The following is a 6000-nucleotide window of genomic DNA, read 5'->3' on the forward strand; positions in this document are numbered from 1 at the left end:
AGCCTCTGCTCACTTACAAACATGCATGCGAATGTCTGTAAGCACAGGGAACAGCAAGTCAAAGGCCATAAAACAAGCATGCTTGGTATGTTTAAGGATTAGCAGAGAGACCAATGCAGCTGGAGCCGAGTGGGTGATAGAGGAAATGACAAGAAATGAGGGCAGACAAGTAGCCGGCGTCCCGCATTGCATAGGATTTTATAAACTATGTTACAGACTTCGGCTTTTCCTCTGAATGAAATGGTTATCACTCTGGGGTCTTGTCAGAAATAAAGAAATTCTATTTATTAATTAATTGTTAAATAAAGAGTAGCTATTTCCTATTTCCACAGAGCAAATTAAATATAAGGAATTAGTTAAATGGGTATTGGGAAACTGAAAAAGGGAAAAAAGATTATTGAAGTAAGATAGCGATTGCAGGAAGCAGCTCCCATCCCTGGGAATTGGGGGACAAGGGGAGTTGGGGTTACCAAAACCTAGAAGCTGACTAAAGAGCCCTGGTGGAACTGTGGAGACGCAGTCGTTGCCCAGCTGGTGTGGATACCTCCCAGATGGTGACATGAAGTTGATTATGGGCGTGCTGGGAGAAAACAAGACTGGAACCAACTGCTACTGACAGGATGCATTAGTTTCCTAGGGCTGCCATAGCAAAGTACCACAAACTAGGGGGCTTAAAGCAACAGAAATGTATTCTCTCACAGTTCTGGCGGCCAGAAGACTGAAATCAAAGCATGGGCAGGGTTGGCTCCTTCTGAGGGAGAATCTGTTCTGGGCTTCTCCCCTAGTTCTGGTAAGCTCGGGAGTTCTTTTCTTGGTTTGTAGATGGCGTTCTCCCTGTGTCTTCACATCATATTCCCTCCAAGCATGTCTGTCTCTGCGTCCATATTTCCCCCTTTCATAAGGACACCAGTCATGTTGGATTAGGGTCTACTTCATCTTAACTCACACAACTGCCAACACCTTATTTTCATTTAAGGCCCCATTCAGAGGTACTGGGGGTTAGGACTTTAACATCTATTAGGGGGACACAATTTAATTCATAACATAAGGGGTCATCACTGGGGGGATGCAGACAGGAATGGCAAGGAAAGTGCCTTCCAGCTTCCCTCCTGTGCCTTGTCTTAGGTCAGGCTGCCAATAAACAGAGCTCAAGGCAGAGATCCTTGGCCAATTAATTTATTGAAAGAGTACTCTTAGGGAAGGAGAGTGAGGGAAGCAGGATAAGGCAAGAGAACAAAGCTAAGTAAGGATGTAAGCTGGAGACTACCTTCAGTCTGATCCCACAGGGGCCTCTAGAGCATGAATTGCACCACAGAATTGGTCCCAACTTGAGGCGACGGTGAGGTGGGGTGGAATGATTTTTTTTAACCCACGTATCGGTTATTATTTGCAGGTTGCCCCCTAGGGAGACACAAGCCCCCAGGTAGACAGGTCCCATTCTGCCAAGAACAATGCTCTGGAGAAGCGACAGCTGTGAACTCTAGTAGCCTATGTTTTTCAAGGAATTTGTCCATTTCATCTGTTGACATAAAGTTGTTCATGATATTGCCTTGTTATCCTTTCATTCTATAGAATCTGTAGTATTGTTACTTCTCTTATTCCTAATATTGACAGTTTGTGCCTTCTGTCTTATTTCCTGATCAATGTGGCTGTAGGTTTATCAATTTTATTGGTTTTCTCAAAGAACCAGTTCTTCGTTTCATTAATTTTCTCAAATGTTTTTCTGTTTTTTATTTAGTTGATTTCCCTTCTGCTCTTTTTTTTTTTTTTTTTTTTACGGTACGCGGGCCTCTCACTGTTGTGGTCTCTCCCGTTGCGGAGCACAGGCTCCGGACGCGCAGGCTCAGCGGCCACGGCTCGCGGGCCCAGCCGCTCCGCGGCATGTGGGATCTTCCCGGACCAGGGCACGAACCCACGTCCGCTGCATCGGCAGGCGGACTCTCAACAACTGTGCCACCAGGGAAGCCCTCCCTTCTGCTCTTTATTGTTTACTCTTTTCTGCTTACTTTCGGTTTAATTTGCTCTGAGTTAGCCAGTTTCTTACAATGGAGCCCAAGGTCATTAATTTGGGACCTTCCTCTTTTTCTAATGTAGGCATTTAGCAATATACATTTCCCCCATAGTACTGCTTTTAGCCACATCCTACAAAATCTGAAACGTTGTGATTTCAATTTCATTCAGTTCAAAGTACTCTCTAATTTCCCCTTTGAGTTCTTCTTGACCAACAGGTTATTTAGAAGTGTCCAGTTGCTTGGGGATTTTTAAAAAGCCTTTCTGTTGATTCTAATTCAATTCCATTGTAGTCAGAGAGCATAATCTCTTAAAATTTTTTGAGAGTTCTTTATGGGTAGGAAAATGGTCTATCTTGGTAAACATTCTGTGTACAATTTTGCTGTTGTTGAGTGGAGTGTTCTATAAATGTTGATTAGGTTGATTTGTTATATAGTGTCATTCAGTCTTCCATCTTTACTGAGTTTCAGTCACTTGTTCTATCAGTTATTGAGAGAGGAATAAATATTGACAGTTCTGAATGTATTAGGGATTTTCCTGTTTCTTCTTGCAGTTCTTTCAGTCTTTGTTTCCCTTTCATTTTGAAGCTCTGTTACTGAGCACATAAGCATTTAGGACTGTTGTGTCTTCCTCATGAACTGTTCCTTTTGTCATTATGAAATGTCTTTCTTTATCCTTGGTGATAATCTTTGTTCCAAAATCTACTTTCTTATTAATATAACCACTCTCCCTTTCTTTTGATTAGTGTTAACATATTTTCTCCCATCCTTTTACTGTTGATTTATTTCTGTCTTTATATTTCAAGAGCATCAATTGTAGGTAGCATATAGTTGGGTTTTGCTTATTTTTGTCAATGTGATAACCTATGACTTTTTTTTTGTACAATTAACAATTTACATATTTATTGGAGTATAATTGCTTTACAATGTGTGTTAGTTTCTGCTTTATAACAAAGTGAATCAGTTATACATATATATATGTTCCCATATCTCTTCCCTCTTGCGTCACCCTCCCTATCCCACCCCTCCAGGCGGTCACAAAGCACCGAGCTGATCTCCCTGTGCTATGTGGCTGCTTCCCACTAGCTCTCTACCTTACATTTGGTAGTGTATATATGTCCATGCCTCTCTCTCGCTTTGTCACAGCTTACCCTTCCCCCTCCCCATATCCTCAAGTCCGTTCTCTAGTAGGTCTGTGTCTTTATTCCTGTCTTACCCTTAGGTTCTTCATGACATTTTTTTTCCTTACATTCTGTATATATGTGTTAGCATACGGTATTTGTCTTTCTCTTTCTGACTTACTTCACTCTGTATGACAGACTCTAGGTCCATCCACCTCATTACAAATAGCTCAATTTCGTTTCTTTTTATGGCTGAGTAATATTCCATTGTATATATGTGCCACATCTTCTTTACCCATTCATCCGATGATGGACACTCAGGTTGTTTCCATCTCCGGGCTATTGTAAATAGAGCTGCAATGAACATTGTGGTACATGACTCTTTTTGAATTATGGTTTTCTCAGGGTATATGCCCAGTAGTGGGATTGCGGGGTCATATGGTAGTTCTATTTGTAGTTTTTTAAGGAAACTCCATACTGTTCTCCATAGTGGCTTTATCAATTTACATTCCCACCAACAGTGCAAGAGGGTTCCCTTTTCTCCACACCCTCTCCAGCATTCATTGTTTGTAGATTTTTTGATCATGGCCATTCTGACTGGTGTGAGATGATATCTCATTGTAGTTTTGATTTGCATTTCGCTAATGATTAATGAAGTTGAGCATTCGTTCATGTGTTTGTTGGCAGTCTGTATATCTTCTTGGAGAAATGTCTATTTAGGTCTTCTGCCCATTTTTGGATTGGGTTGTTTGTTTTTTTGATATTGAGCTGCATGAGCTGCTTGGATATTTTGGAGATTAATCCTTTGTCAGTTGCTTCATTTGCAAATATTTTCTCCCATTCTGAGGGCTGTTTTTTGGTCTTGTTTATGGTTTCCTTTGCTGTTCAAAAGCTTTGAAGTTTCATTAGGTCCCATTTGTTTATTTTTGTTTTTATTTCCATTTCTCTGGGAGGTGGGTCAGAAAGGATCTTGCTGTGATTTATGTCATAGAGTGTTCTGCCTATGTTTTCCTCTAAGAGTTTGATAGTTTCTGGCCTTACATTTAGGTCTTTAATCCATTTTGAGATTATTTTCGTGTATGGTGTTAGGAGTGATCTAATCTCATGCTTTTACATATACCTGTCCAGTTTTCCCAGCACCACTTATTGAAGAGGCTGTGCTTTCTCCACTGTACACTCCTGCCTCCTTTATCAAAGATAAGGTGACCATATGTGTGTGGGTTTATCTGTGGGCTTTCTATCCTGTTCCATTGATCTATATTTCTGTTTTTGTGCCAGTACCGTACTGTCTTGATTACTGTAGCTTTGTAGTATAGTCTGAAGTCAGGGAGCCTGATTCCTCCAGCTCTGTGTTTTGTTCTCAAGATTGCTTTGGCTATTCAGGGTCTTTTGTGTTTCCATACAAATTGTGAAATTTTTTGTTCTAGATCTGTGAAAAATGGCAGTGGTAGTTTGATAGGGATTGCATTGAATCTGTAGATTGCTTTGGGTAGTAGAGTCATTTTCACAATGTTGATTCTTCCAATCCAAGAACATGGTATATCTCTCCATCTATTTGTATCATCTTTAATTTCTTTCATCAGTGTCTTATAATTTTCTGCATACAGGTCTTTTGTCTCCTTAGGTAGGTTTATTCCTAGATATTTTATTCTTTTTGTTACAATAGTAAATGGAAGTGTTTTCTTGATTTCACTTTCAGATTTTTCATCATTAGTGTATAGGAATGCCAGAGATTTCTGTGCATTAATTTTGTATCCTGCTACTTTACCAAATTCATTGATTAGCTCTAGTAGTTTTCTGATAGCATCTTTAGGATTCTCTATGTATAGTATCATGTCATCTGCAAACAGTGTCAGCTTTACTTCTTCTTTTCCGATTTGGATTCCTTTTATTTCCTTTTCTTCTCTGATTGCTGTGGCTAAAACTTCCAAAACTATGTTGAATAAGAGTGGTGAGGGTGGGCAACCTTGTCTTGTTCCTGATCTTAGTGGAAATGGTTTCAGTTTTTCACCATTGAGGACGATGTTGGCTGTAGGTTTGTCATATATGGCCTTTATAATGTTGAGGAAAGTTCCCTCTATGCCTACTTTCTGCAGGGATTTTATCATAAATGGGTGTTGAATTTTGTCAAAAGATTTCTCTGCATCTATTGAGATGATCATATGGTTTTTCTCTTTCAATTTGTTAATATGGTGTATCACATTGATTGTTTTGTGTATATTGAAGAATCCTTGCATTCCTGGAATAAACCCCACTTGATCATGGTGTATGATCCTTTTAATGTGCTGTTGGATTCTGTTTGCTAGTATTTTGTTGAGGATTTTTGCATCTATGTTCATCAGCGATATTGGCCTATAGTTTTCTTTCATTGTGACAGCCTTGTCTGGTTTTGGTATCAAGGTGATGGTGGCCTCGTAGAATGAGTTTGGGAGTGTTCCTCCCTCTGCTATATTTTGGAAGAATTTGAGAAGGATAGGTGTTAGCACTTCTCTAAATGTTTGATAGAATTCGCCTGTGAAACCATCTGGTCCTTGGCTTTTGTTTCTTGGAAGAATTTTAATCAGAGTTTCAATTTCAGTGCTTGTGATTGGTCTGTTCATAGTTTCTATTTCTTCCTGACTCAGTCTTGGCAGGCTGTGCATTTCTAAGAATTTGTCTATTTCTTCCAGGTTGTCCATTTTATTGGCATAGAGTTGCTTGTAGTAATCTCTCATGATCTTTAGTATTTCTGCAGTGTCAGTTGTTACTTCTCCTTTTTCATTTCTAATTCTATTGATTTGAGTCTTCTCCCTTTTTTTCCTGATGAGTCTGGCTAATGCTTTATCAATTTTGTTTATCTTCTCAAAGAACCACCTTTTAGTTTTATTGAT

This window comes from Tursiops truncatus, chromosome 5, assembly GCF_011762595.2.
Source record: "Tursiops truncatus isolate mTurTru1 chromosome 5, mTurTru1.mat.Y, whole genome shotgun sequence".
Taxonomy (NCBI): domain Eukaryota; kingdom Metazoa; phylum Chordata; class Mammalia; order Artiodactyla; family Delphinidae; genus Tursiops; species Tursiops truncatus.